This window comes from Schistocerca piceifrons, chromosome 7, assembly GCF_021461385.2.
Source record: "Schistocerca piceifrons isolate TAMUIC-IGC-003096 chromosome 7, iqSchPice1.1, whole genome shotgun sequence".
Classification (NCBI taxonomy): domain Eukaryota; kingdom Metazoa; phylum Arthropoda; class Insecta; order Orthoptera; family Acrididae; genus Schistocerca; species Schistocerca piceifrons.
This window is the reverse complement of record NC_060144.1, coordinates 239,952,805-239,968,384: the sequence shown is the minus strand read 5'-3', so window position 1 is coordinate 239,968,384 and position 15,580 is coordinate 239,952,805.

Sequence of the window (15,580 nt, the reverse complement as noted above, 5' to 3'; positions counted from 1 at the left end):
AAAGTTTCAAACTGTAACTCGGGAATACAGTATCACTTACAGCTTCCGTTCATATATATATATATATATATCTGGCATCCCATTTATCTTGACCGCCCTAAATAACTGCTTGTCCAGATGCAAACTACAAAATGTTTCAAGCAAATGCTCTTTAGCCGTCAGGGCTACATCAATCAGCAGGATTGCCTTCGTTGTAGCTTTGTTTCTTACAATGATATGAACAGTGATATGAATTTTTTGTATGGCACCCTGTATTTTTTATTCGGTAATTAATTTCCTATCCTAAAGACCTATCCAAAAATGTATCACAGTGTACCATTCACTGAAACACAACGTTATTAATTACATAACACACTACTGACGTTGACGATCCCAGCGCTTAGTGCAGGTACTCGGGGTAATGGAACACATCCACGTCTTGACGTTGACAGAGGACAAATGTAAACATAAGTAGAATGCACACCCATCATTCCGTCAAACATCGTCCGTTGAAGGATGGTGTGAGTACAATCTACACCAACGAAGAGAAGGTAGAAATGCTACTCACCAGGGGGAATGTAATTAGCAGAGCAGTAATTGCAATACTGTTTTCTTATGCACGGGTACATGTAGTGCAGTAATTTAATCCTATTAGATACTATTGTGTAGAGTAGGCATACAGTAAAGGCTGTCCTTCCTACAAACTGCATCGACACAACGTTTATTTTATTGTTGTTGTTGTTGAGTTTGGCGAAATGCTACGCAGGCAGCGGAACTGTACAGAGAGCGATATCCTAACAAGAACCCGCCTTCCCGACGGATGTTTTCTCATTTGTTGCGACGCTTCAGGAAACGGGAAGTTTCAACCCACAACAACGCAATCATCGTAGCACTCGCACAGACGAATCTGCCGAAGTTGCTGTTCTCGCTTCCGTTGCTATGAATCCACATGTGAGCACACGACAGCTGGCACACTAGATTGGCATTCCTAAAATCAGTGTACATCGTATTTTTGCAGGTCACCGGTTCCGTCCTCTCCCTGTTCACCTACATCAAAAATTGCATGCGAATGATTTCCAGAATCGTGTACAATTCTGTCAGTGGGCACAACAGCAAATCCTCGCCAACCCGAACTCTTTCTCCAAAGTTCTATTTACCGATGAATGTTCATTCTCAAATGAAGGACACTGAAATACAAGGAACATATATTATTGGTCCAGCGAAAACCCACGATAGCTTAGACACGTGGAACATCAGCGTCATTGGAGAGTTAACATATGGTGTGGGATGCTTGGTACTACAATTATTGGCTCTTACTTCATCAATGGTTGTCTAAACGGCACAGCGTATGCCAGCTCCATCAGACGAATTCTTCCTCTTCTGGATGAAGTGCCGCTAAGAACCAGAATGCCTATGTTGTATCATCACGATGGATGTCCACTACATAATGCCTTGCGTTCACGTCGTGTTCTGAACCGATGGTATCCTGCCAGATGGATTGGTCAAGGAGGAACAGTTACTAGGTCTGCTAGGTCTCCTGACTTAAATCGTCTGGGCTCTTTTCTTTGGGGATGCATTGAAGAGGTTGTCTACCGCGATATTTCAACAACTCCAGAGGACATGCATAAACGTGTAGTGCTTGCTTGTAATTCCCTTCAGCAGGCAACACTCGAAGCAGTGAATAATTCTTTCATTCAACGAGCGCACCAGTTTATCGGTGCCCAGGGTCACCACTTTAAGCACCTTTGAATGTTTCACTCCTGGGTAGTGGTACAGGATAGTCAAAGTCAATTTCATGTTATGTTTATACTTGGTTTTCATTTGTTACCTGGCAGGTACAGGAAGTGGATGAGTTTGTGATCCTGTGTTCAAAGTCATTGTTGTCTTATGTAATTAATAACGTTGTGTTTCAGTGAATGGTACACAGTTATACATTTTAATAGGTCTTTGGGGGAGGAAATGAATTACCAAATAAAAAACACAGGGTGCCTTTTAAAAATGTCATGCCGCTCTTTACATAATTAATGTAAAACAATATACCAGGAGAACTGTGACACATTTATACACCGGAATGGTAAGAGGATCCACGTGAGAAGTTTAAAAAGTGATACGACGCTCTGTCATCTTGAAACGTCGTGAGAGATATCCTTTACATTTAGGAGATAATCACAGAAATGTTCGTCTATAATTTATTTGTGCTGTTGTTCATTTCTTGAGAGGCATCCAATACTTTTCTTCTAAATCAGTAATTTATCGGAAACCTTCCACTAAAACATACAGGGATACCTGAACATTTGTTAAACAAATGATTGAAAATTATGAAGTACAACAGGGCAAGATGAAAATTACTTTAACAGATAGTTAACATTTCAGTGGAACACTGTTAAACAATTTTCAACGTAGTTCGGTTTTAGGTCTACACACATTACTCTCCATTTTTCTTGTCAGTACGTTTCCCCCTAAAGGAGGATTCTGGAATATGAACTTCCCATAAAAGGCGGCCATAACTTCTTCATCGGACGCAAAACTTCCTTTTCGTGTACGGGAAATTGGTAGAGACTTGCTGGACGCATCAAATGTATGAACAACTCGTACTTCAGGTTATTCAATATTTGCATTGTATAACCACCTATCCTCTATGAGATTACTAATTTTCTTCACCAGTTCTAGCCTATTATCACATAAAGGTTTGCGATTTATCTTGACCACCCTAAATAACTGTTTTTCCAGATGCATATTACAAAATGTTTCAAGCAAATGTTCTTTAGCAGTGAGGGGGACAACAATCAGCAGCATTGCCTTCGTTATAGCTTTGTCTTTTTTACATAATCTAATGTTTCCTGTATGTTTTAGTGGAAGGTTTTCGATAACTTACTGATTTAGAAGAAAAATATTGGATGAATCACAAGAAATAAACAACAGCACAAATAAATTATAGACGAACATTTCTGTGATTATCTCCCAAATGTAAAAAATATTTCTCACGACGTTTCAAGATGACAGAGCGACGTATCACTTTTTAAACTTCTCGCGTGGACCCTCTTACCAATTCTGGTATAGATATGTACCACAGTTCTCCTAGTGTAGTGAACACCATGTCCACCATGAATGACAGTTGATCGACTCAGCGAAAATTTGGCGTGTGCGGGGAAACTGAAATGATATTCAGATGATCAGAGACAAACCTGCAATGAGTGGAACGAGTAAATTGAATATTCAAGCAAATGTTTCACATACCCAGGCTCTAGTGCGAGAGGAAATATGAGTACAAGTGTCTTCCTTAAATTTTGCTAGTAGTATCCGTGTGGGCTGGAGTTAACTTACGCCCTCTTTTTGGAAATCATGGATTCTAATCACGTGCTTTATACCTTAAAATTACAGAAAAATTATTGTTATTAAGTAATTCTTCTACCACATTCCATAACTTTTAGTTAAATTTCAGTCCCAATAGTATTCACTTTGTAGGTAGGCTGTTTAGGTTTTTATGTTGGTAACGCCACGTAGCGCTCTGTATGAAAATCACTGACTGTGCTGTGTGCAGTCTGTGGCTGGTTAGACACATTGCTGGAATATTCGCTTGTGTAGTGTTGGGCAATTAGATGGGAAAAGCGCGTAGCGTTGCGTAGTTGGAGGTGAACCGCCAGCAGTGATGGATGTGGAGAGAGAGATGCCAGAGTTTTGAGTGGAAGATGTTGAGGTGTGTCCGTCGGACAAATGAAATTTTGTTTAATTGGATGTCTGTATTGCAGTAGTTCGAGTAACGAAGATTTTTGTGAGGTAAGTGATTCATGGAACGTATGGGTTACTGTTAATCAGGGCCATTCTTTTGTAGGGATTATGGAAAGGCAGATTGCGTTGCGCTAAAAATATTGTGTGTCAGTTTAGTGATGATCAGAATATGTAAAGAGAGAACTTTTTGAGTACGTTGAGTTTTACTCAGTTGTTTGTATCAACGTAGAAGTTTACCAGCACAGTAATTCATAATTATTCAAAGGGGACCTTTCTACTTTCCCAATGAATATTACATTCGATACTTTCAGGTTCAGAATCTTATTTAAAAATCAGCGACTCTTCTAAATAATTTGTTTTCATGTTTTAAATGTTTATCGAGAGGGCATAAAATACCTCCCTGTTCATAGAACATGTTATTCCAAGCGCGTTGATATTGGTAAGAGTGTGCTGAAAGAGTTTTTCACGTTCTGGACCTTACTTACACATTAGAAACACTCTGAAAACTAGATCATACATAAGTTTTTTCTTTAATTTTTTCTAGGGTGTACATTAAGTACCTCTCCCCCCTCTCCCCTCCCCGCCAATGGTAATGCGCGTTATAGAAAATGCTTTGATATTGTTGGTATTGCAGAAGACCCATGGAATTGATGTTTGCTTCTGAAGCGACATCAAAAGAGTACGTATGTTTGTTGACTACGAATCCAGTGGGCACTTCACACTTAAATGAAATTTTATAACAATCTGTGAGTTCACTTTTCTTGCTATTGCTGATGTTACAATTGAGTACATCTCTAAAGTAAACTCGGCTTTATTTATTTTTGTTATTAATTAAACAACTTTACATGTCAACTTACTTCTTGAGTCTTTTACCTCGCACTTTAGTCTCTGGCAAAAACAGGAGCAGATCATTATCAGGTTCTACAGGAACGTCGATTACCTTCCAGGTAATGAGTCGACTAAATCGAATGCAGCTAAATAGATCAGTATTTGTTTGAAATTAGACTTATCACAAATATGAATTTGAATACGTAAAAGCAGTCAACGTAGGTGCATGAACCAGCCGCCATCTGCAGAAGCCCTTAAGCTTATTGATAGATGAGCATTGTTGATGTTTCCTCTGGTCCGCCAGTTCCTCAACAGTGACATCTCTATTCGCCCATGCACACCATTCACAGTACACTTTAACCCCGACTGCCCACGGAAAGTTTAAAAAAATGGCTCTGAGCACTATGGGACTTAACATCTATGGTCATCAGTCCCCTAGAACATATAACTACTTAAACCTAAGGACATCACACAACACCCAGTCATAACGAAGCAGAGAAAATCCCTGACCCCGCCGGGAATCGAACCCGGGAACCCGGGCGCGGGAAGCGAGCAGGCTACCGCACGAACACGAGCTGCGGACGAAGTTTGCGAACTTAGTCATTTACAAAATGCTTCCACACATAGACCTGAAGCCAATGATCAAGTTAATATGCTGTTCACCGTAACGTCCCATTGTATTAGCTTTCGGTTTGTTTTCCATTCTCGGATCCAGGTTTTCGTTTATCATTACGTTATCAATGAAAGTGCACCTTTTCTTTTCCTATTTGAGAAGACTATGAAACTCTTCCCATTCTTCCAAGGACAAACTCCTGTAACGGTCACAGAGCTTCTATCTATTTTAAATCGCGCAGTAAGTATTTCCTCATTTATGTTTGTATTTCTTACTCTATTTCATTTCTTATAGAACACTGTTACACCGCAGTAGGCACTCCTTTCTCTTTACAATCCGATGGAATTCGTCCTCTATACATCCCTGCCTTTTGTGCATTTCAGTTTCTTCTCAGCTTCTGATATTACAGCAATAGGAACTCAAGTCTCTCGTCTCTAACAGGCATAGGTCAACCAGCTATACCTTTTGAACATTTGGGGTTGAATTAACAATAAATCTTACAGGAAACCACTCTACAACGTAATAAGTAATTTGATCAATAAGTCACTTGATGGTCTTTCCATTTCATGACTTAATGATAAGTGTTATACTCGCCATGATACAGCGTTTCCCTCCCCTACTTGATTCTACAGAGAAATGATTGGCTCTTTCACCAGCTGTGCTGCGCTTAATGTTTCCTTCTTCGGCGAGTTCAGGTCTACACCACGATCTAGGCAAAGGACCTTTGGAAACGTCTTCGAAACCACGGTGCTAGTCGTCTATCATTCCCCTTTTATCCAGGCTTGTGATTGGCAGAATGTAATTGCATAATGGATACAGATTTGAGGGGTTATCACTACGTCTAGTGCAGTAGCTTGGGTCTTGGTGCTATTTCACAGTAGTTGTCTCCGGCCTGTAACCACGATTATCACTCCTGGAGTATTACGTCTGCATTGTCCAGCATGTAACAGAGTTTGGTAATTTGAGAGCTGTTGTCATCTTCCCACGAGTACTCATTGTGAATAGGTTGATAACACCGCACTATCGAGACCGTTGTAAATAATTACTTAATTGAGTGAGTAGCAGCTATTTGTTAACAATTTCTGTTGTTGTAGCTATATCGTAAGTCTGATAATATTAGTCTAAGAGTTTATTTCGTGTGAAATGACGCAACACGGTCTGTAAAAATTATATTCTCTTATTGTGTCAGCAATTACGCCGAAGAATTTCACAAAATGACAGGCATAAATTTCTTTGTTGTTTATTTTATTGTACCTGACGTTAAAATCTATGAGCAATGTGTGATAAGTGTCGTTTTCTCCGCAGATTACTGAAACGGATGACGTTTTGCGAAAATTATAGTTTGTGTGTTCATTGGAGCGTTCGCAGTAGGGAAGACAATGTAGTGATCGGTGCAATTGTAGGCTATGCAAGAAACACTATAAAATCAAGTAATGTGAGGCGAATGTTTGTGCTCTTGAGGCAGAGTTGTTTCGACACCTTAATGGGAAAAAAGGAAGTGGTGCTAGTAAAAGTTAGCAAGTAAAGGGCGAACAGGACCGACATTTATGTTAATAAATTTTAAATTCAGTTACATATTAGATTTCACTTGCTACAAGAGGAGAGTAAACAGCATACAGACGTAATAAAATTTAGGGTGCAGCAGAACAATGCTAAGATACCTAAAGCAACTTCGGTGAGAAGGACAGGAAAAGAACGGTTCTGCCACTAGGAATCAGTCATGGGAGGAGAGTAGGCCAGCAGATAGAATATCAGGTCAACAGTTTTTCAGAACCAACTGCTAGTCCTAGCTACGTAACAGAAAATTTATAATAAAAGTGTCAAGATGTTTCTAAAAAAAATACAGTATTAGAGATACCTTGGACAGAACAGGAGGAGCTAGCGAGCATACAAAATCGTTTTTAGAGGTCTTATGGCGCCATGAACAGCCGTATGCTAACTCTGGTGTATAGCAAGTAAACATGAGCTGAGAGGGTCTTAATTAAGATGCTTATACTGATGCTGTTCCAATTGTTGCAACAGGTTGATGGGAGTGGTCTACATGAGCTACATCTGAATGGGATTGGTAAAGAAAAGTGCCTCTTGAATGAAGTGATATGTTTGAAAACGATGGAGAAAACGACGTATACTGTTGCTAAAACTTTAAAAACGCTTCTATTGGATTATTGGTAAATAATATGTTTACACTACTTATCTTTTCCACTATTTGACTTACGAAATTCGTAACCGAATATCAAACCTTTTCGAGACAGGAATATGCATTTCACCTTATTGAAGAGAAAAAAAACAAAGAATGTATTGAGACGAATTACACCTGAAGACAGACCCAGAGGGCCCGAAATGCATCGTGTACTGAATAAAACATGAAAAATTGGGACTGAAGGCGTTTTTTAATCCAAACCTCGAGTGAATCACACTTTCATTTTCTGCGATGAATCGTGGTTTCATTACCTGGTCTCAATGACCATATGCGCTTGATATGATGATGTAAATCCTATTAAAGAAGTAAGTGACATTTTATTACATCTGTGTTGTCGGAAACACTTACATCAGTTAACAGTCTATTAAATCTTTTCCCAAACGTATTATTTCAGTTTGGTGGACCGAAGTTAGAACTTTCAATAAAAAATTTATCAACAGCTCAAGGCGGTAATCATTGCATTACTGAAATACTTTCAAAGGCATAAATAAATAAATAAATAAATAAGAAAGACGCACTATGAAGGTGTCATCGGTATGGGACGGAAATCGGTATATGTGATGTATATGTACAGACAAACAAATAATTAAAAGTTCAGGATCTATTCAGCAGAAAGAGATTCAGAAATCAAGTATGTCAAAAACGCCTTGGTCCACCTGTGGCCCTTATGCAAGAAGTTATTCGGTTTGGAATTCATTGACAGACTTCCTGGATATCCTCGTGATGGATATCGGACCCAGTTCTGTCCACTTGGTGTATTAGATCGTCAAAACCCAGAGCTGGTGGCTGGGCCTCTCCCATAACGCTTCAAACCGTCAACAGGAGAGAGATCCGGAGACCTTACCGGGGAAGGGAAGGCTCGGCAAGCACGAAGGCAAGCAGTGCAAACTCTCGCCGTTTGAGGGCGGGTATTCCTTGCTGAAATATAATCTCATGTTGGTTTTCCATGAGGGGCGAACAAAAGAGGGGTAGAGTATCGTCGACGTACCGCTGTACTGTGTGTCTCGGATGACGACTAAAGGACTACTGCTATGAAATGAAATGGTACTCCATACTATCATTCCTGGTTGTTGTGCCATATGGCGGGCAACAGGCTGGTATCGCACCAATGTCCGAGGCCCCTCCAAACTCATCTTCACTTGTTATCGGGGCTCAGTTCGAAGCAGGACTTATAATTGAAGACAGTTCTACTCCATTCAGTATGATAAAAGGTTGAATGGGCCCTGCACCATCGCAAACGGGCTTCTTTGGTTACAGAGGTGAATGGCAGTGGGCGCATGTTGCGCCGTGAGGTCAGTCCCCTGTCTGTGAACCACCTATTAATAGTTCTTGTGGTCACTGAAGCCCCAGATGCACGTCGAATCGATATTAATGATGAATCCGGTACTCTGAGGGCCTCTCTGACGATTGCTCGGTCCTCACGTTCTGTCGTCTTTGTAGATCGACAGCTTCCTTCTTGACGCCATTTACTCCAGCCGTGCTCTCTCTCACTGGCTTACATCTGCGTACATTGCTCACGCGACTGCGTGCGAGGCAGAGTTACTGACCAACTGAGTTCACCAAATGAAATTCGCCGAGAATTTCAGTCCTGGTCTCGTCTCCTGCCAGCTTCTGTGTAAAATTGCGCTGTAGCGTGACACATTCCTATCGGCAGCCTAAGTTTACAGTTTTCAATTCTCCATCGATACATGTGTGAATAACAATTTGTACCATATTTGCAAAGCTCCTTCTTGGTGTGTTGTTTTCCCTGTCTTAGAGTGTATCTATGGTCTGTGGGGCAACACCTCCTGAAAATGTACTTAAAAATCTCATATACTGGATGCCATTTCGGTCAGTAATTTTAGAGACTCAGGAAGAACATTTTCTTGCCTTACATCTTATCATCATCATCATCATCATCACCACCACCACTTCAAACATTAGGTCTTTACGTCTTCCTTTTACCTGTTACATCCGCCAACGGTTCCTCGGTCTTCTTTGACCTATGATAGCAACTAGTTTAAATTTTCTTATCTGGAGAGATAATCTTTCTCCACTCATTCTTTAGAGAATTTCATACCAGTGTCTCCTGTTTTCTTGTATTTTATTGAGGATATGAAATATACTCAGTAATTTCCTAATGTTCGAATTTAGAGATGTGTCGGCTCTTGTGCATCCCTCTACTGCTCTTAGAGACCTCATCCCAGTTTACTCGTAACTCACCATTCACTTCGTAAACAAGCATTGGAACTGTAATTGTTTTATAAAATTTTAATTTTGTTTCTTTTCTCGTTTTTTATTTTAGATGTCTGTTTATTGTTCACATCTATTGCTAAACTTTGCTAATTTCTGTTATCACTATTTTCTCCGTGCAGATTATTTCCCTTTAAAAGTCATTAATTTGTCTTCTTTTTGAAAACTTCAAATGGCCCTTTTCACAAATCTTACCTAATAAATGTATCCCTCGTTGTAGGTGAGCGTCATTATCATCCAGCAATGTGACGTCATCTGCATATAAAAGAGAATTCAGGTGGGAATCATTGTTAATATTAAATCCCGCGTTAAAAATCTCCTTCCATTTACGACGTACGCCATCTAAATAAATGTGAAAAAGTGTGGGTGAAGCCCTGCACCCTCGTGCAACTCCTTCGTTTGTGGCTACAGGCTGTGCTATAGTACTAACTATATCTAAAATTACAGTTAGTGTTTGTACAGACTTTCCAAAACGTTTATTGGGTCTTTCTCTCATAATTCCCCAAAGTTTATTTCTACACTATCGAGCACCTTACTAAAATCAGTAAATGTTAAATACTCTCTGTGGTATTCGATTAACTGTTCATTTTGCCCCTCCGAAATCCCTGCTGTTCTTCGCCAAATAAACTCTCACGTATAACTTTAAAGCTCTTGTTCACTATTCTTGCATGAAATTTGCATGCGGGATCAAGTAAGGTGATTCCTTTATTGTTCTCGCAAATGTGGCAGTCTCCTCTTTTATATAGTGATATGACATTTTCTTTATAAAGAAGCTTCTGGAATAGCTTCGTTTCTCCAGTAATTGTAGGAACCCACTTTTAGTAGGGTACCTCCATATGTCAGCAGTTCAGCGTTTATACCATCCATACCAGTCGCTTTTTTTGTGGAGTTGACGGCTTCTCTTAATTCATGCATAAATATATCGTTTGCAAATCTTAGTTCTATTCCAGCATTTATATTCTGTGTTTACCATGTTTCTTCATAACACAAGCTAATGTTCTATCCATCCTGCTTGTTTTATATTATTTATTTGAGCAACTTCTTTTTCTGTTTGACATAGTGTATCCATTACTTTATGAACTATCATTTCCCTTCCGTGAATATCGCGTTGTATTAAGGTTATAAACCTATCCCAAAATTTATTTTACGAGCTCGTTTCACTGCTCGATTTGCTGCATTCCTCTCTTGTTTGTAAATCTGATGATTCTCCTCTGTTGGTTCATTAATATATTTAAGATAAGCATTTCGTATTTTCCTCATAAGTTTATCCGATTCTCGTGTCCAAATTTTAACCTTTTCTTCCATCTTATCTTTTCTTTTTTTCCTATTGTTTCTTCAGCAGCTTTCTTGAATGCAGTTTCTGTATTTTTTCATTCGTTCTCTATTTCATCCGCTTCTCGTTTCTTCTCTAGTCACTGATTAAGTCTGTTCTTTACATATCTCGTATGCTCATTTAGTAGAAAAACTATGTTTATTCCTTTCTTCAACTATTGTTATCTGAACTTACTGTTTCTTCTCCATTTCTTTTACTGGTCTATGTGAGATATCGCACGGAAATGGTCAGAGTCTGCGTCATATCCTCTGTACATTATTATGTTCCTTACTTACCTTTTTGTGTTAATAACAATAAAATGAATTAGAATGCATCGCATCCCTCATAGGTACAGTTTCTACAAGTGTATAAAGTGAAATGTCGGAATGTTTGCCTCAATAAACTGGCACACTAATCCGGTGGGCACTCCCGCGACGAGAGGCGGCCAAAGTCGGTGCCAGCCCGGCGAGGGAGGCGCCATCTTTTGTCCCCGGCCGTGATGAGGAGGCGGCGCAGTCTTCCAGAACACTGCCGCGCCCGCCGCGACACCCCGCCTGACAAAAGAGGTCCTGCCGCCTCCGTATCGCATTTCATTACGGCCGGCAGGGCCTTAATTAAATCTGCGACGCCCCCGCCGTCCGCCCCCCGCCGCCCGGTGCCGTCGCCCGGCTGCACGCGCCGCCGCCTCCGGCCCGCGACTCTGGCGGCGCGTCAAGAACCCTGCTGCTTTGCAAATGAGAAAGGTACGTATTTACAAGCTGGAGCGGCGAAAATACAACAGCGGCCGCGCGTACTTAAAAATATCTCACCCTACATAACAAACACATCTACGAAATGATCCTCTGCTGGTCCCGCAAAAAGGTGAGTGTACTCTGGGATCATTTGGCGTGGAACAGCACCTCGAATGGACGTGCCTGAGTACAGTGAGCAACTGTTTTACTCCACGAAAAGAAACCTTCTTCACTGCAGGAACATCTCCTAATGAAATGAACCAGTGTGGTATTTTTAAAAAATTGCGTCGAACATATTCTTGTGAGTGGGGCCAACGATTCTTTAAGAAATGCACGAGTATATCATAAGATACGTAGCTTGTAATCTCCCAACAAAAAAAAGTATAATTATGTATAGCATTAACATTTAGCGTAACCTCCCAATAAAAAAATAATTATATAGCATTCACGTTTAGCATAACCTGCCAACAGATAAATACCGTAACCTACCAATAATATAAATGTGCCTAATCTCTCAATAGAATTGTGGCTCACTTATAACCTTTCAATAATTGACCGTGAATTTAAACTGGTAAATTTTGGACGTCAGCAGTTCCGCGTCATGGCCCTGAAAATTCATTCTGAATAAATTAAAAAATCTTACCTCAGTGAAGTCGCCGGATAACGCGTATATATCTGCTCCTATAAGAAGTTTTTCTGGTGCAGCTCAGTGCAATGCTGGCCGATACCTTGGTCATCTATAAAAAGAAACAACTGACTTTTCTTCACAATAATCGGGATGACCATGGATTGGAGAAATTAGTAAAATCTTAAAATTGAGATGAATGATCGTCAAAAGTTAACTTTTATAAGAAAGATTACTATCAAGAGATTTTTTTAAAACATTTACATGGGACTTGATATAACAATAGTATATACGCGCGAGGCTGCTTTTACCTTGTATTACATCGCTCAGGCTTCGCCATCGCTCGCCACGACTGACCCAGCCAACACGGTACACCAGACTGCTCGCTAGCAACAACTTACTCCTACTGCTACACAGTTCCTACTGCTGACAACGATGCTCTCTGGTCTGAGATTCTCTTATAGCTTACATATCGCAGGCAGCGCATGAGCAATCCATCGAAATTACATCTGCTCGAGTGCGCTAGCAACAAATTCCTTAATCATGGACCTCTTACAAGCTCAAAGGTATTCTCGATAGTAATGCATGTTTGAGACAGTGCCTTGATAGATTTAGAACACAATGTAAACAGCCTCCAACAGAAAACTCGATTCGATCTTCTGCTTTGTGCGAGAGCATAATCGGGACCGAAGAAGACCAATGTCTAGTGCAAACAATATGAATGTAAGGTAATATTTCCGTGAGACCATACTGTATTAAGACTGGCACCATAAGGCATTATAGGTAAATTAACCCACATACTGAATGTTCCTTTTGCTATTTTATTATCCAGTAGCCTGCTGATGGCTGCCGCTCTGCTTAATTTACCAACTAATTATATGATTCGTCTATGCACTTGATGCAGACTGTATCTAGTAATCAAGAAGGAAAAGCAAGAATTAAAGCTGTGGTATTGTCCAGAGATCACGATGTGTTATCAAAGAGAGCAATGCACGTCGACACTCTAGACGTAAGCGAGGTTTGCCGCAATCTGCAATGACGAATGGGAGAGGCAAAACAAGACATGCCCTCTCTCAACACGGCAGTGCACTCGCACAGAGGTCAAAAGTAGAACCGAGCGTGAAAGCACTGTGCCGGCGATGGTGCCCTCAGGTGAAGGAATCAACATTATCGAGTAGGACTAAAGAGTTATTCAATTCTCAGTTGGATATGTACGTTTGCAAATGTATGAATGTTGCACTTAAAGAGGAGGGAAGAGGAGGGTTTGTTAATTGCTGCATCGAATGATGCTTTAATGGTCAATGACAGTTTTAAGTTATCAAGCACACCTGTGGCAAAGTATTGCATCAAATTAAGTTAATCTTTTTATTATTCATGGAATGAAGTGAACTAATATACCGTATGTTGTAACTACGATGAAGTATCTCGCACAGCAGTCAAAGAAACCATATTTTGAACTGACCCCTGTAATTTCCCTGTGGTCATAATAGAAGACAGCGAAAGGCTAGGGTTCAAAAAGTAATAAGACATTGATGTTGTCCTTCGCCTTTACTGTTCAATCTATATATTGTTGGAAATTAAAGGAAGGCTCAGGGGTGGGTTTAATACTCTGTGTGGAAGGTTATCATTGACGAACTACGTTGACGACATTGCTATCCACCATGAAAGTGAGGAAGGATTTTAGTACTTGATCAATGGCAGAAACAGTCTAATGATCACATAATATGGACTGAAAGAACGTGAAAGACGAAAGGTAGCACACCTGGAATTAAAGATACACTTAACATTTAAACTGTGAACAACGTAGTAGACGAAGGAATTCTGCTTGCTTTGAACAACAACAAAACATAACGGACGAAACGAGGAGGACATAACACGCGGACTGGTTATTTAAAGAGTAAATTTCTTCTTAAAAGAAGTCTGCTACATCAAACACAGGCTTCAGTTTATGAGAGGAATTTCCGAGAATGTACATTTTGAGTAGAGCGTTGTATGGAAGTGATTTATGTGGTATAGGAAAACCAAAAACTAAGAGAAACGTAATGTAGTGATGTGGTGTTATAGAAGAATTTTACATGTTTGATGGGCCCATAAGATAAGAAATAAGGCGTTTTTCCGCCAATTCGGTGATGGAACTTATGTCAAACATTGTACAGTGCGATATGACATGTTTTAAGACATTAAGGAATAACGTCAGTGGTACTACAGGCAGTGGCGGATGGTAAGAACTGGAGTGCAAGACAGGTATTAGACCATATCTAAAAATGATCGAGCACACGGTATGCGAGTGCTACACTAAGATGAAGAATTTGGTAAAGCAGAGAAAGAAGCGATGGGCAGCGTCTGACCAACCAGGAAAATGATGACCAAATTATTTCCTTACATTCATGTAAACTGTAGTAGTCAGCCAACCTGTTGCACCCATTTAAAAAAAATAAAAAATAAAAAAAAAATAAAAAAACCACACATTAACCAGGTTTCGTTTGTTCTAAGAGTATCTTCATCAGTATGCCGTTTAGTCTGATGCATCTTGCGCTATGTGTATGCCCGTTTTACCCGGCTACAGCTTTTAACTTGTGCCGCCACTTGAGATCATGGTTTTATCATTCTGTGATAACTGTCGGTCTTTATTATGATTTTTATTCTTGACTCATGGAACACAAATATGTCATTTGACGAAGACGTTCCTGATATTTTAAAGTTATTATCTATTTCATGTACCTTTCACCGTTCTGATGAAGATAGTCATAGAACTATCGAATCATGCTTAATGTATTTTTAAAAGAATTATGTGCAACCAGTTGGCTGACTATTACATTTTGTCTAATTGCATATACGGTTACTTAGCTCACAGCCACAAAATGTTTAAAATATTCATACATTTATTATTGTGTTTTTCAGACAATTCGGCAAACAAATACAAGGCTGGTGTAGTGAACAATCGATGCTTCTTTGTTTGCCCCGAAACAAACACAAATAACATATGGCGTCGAGAAAGACAGGATCAGATACATGTTCTTTCGAGTGCCAGTGGTTTCTTTCTTTCAAACTAACAGTCGGGGCAGAGACTGTGCTACGCCATCGTACGATAGTTTAAAATGTGGTGCTGTTTTTAGAAGTGATTATGTTAGGGAAATCATTAACAGGGAAGCTAGGCGTGTGTGAAGTTAACTAACCTAAATTTGAGATTTAACTGTTGCTCTGATGAGTGATTTCAAAAAGAAGTCACTGGGACGATGTGTATTTTTGATATAATTGTATTAATTTTAGGCTCATTTTTTATTGTTATTTATTACAAAAATTAGTTTTGGGCATTATGAGTTCACATAAG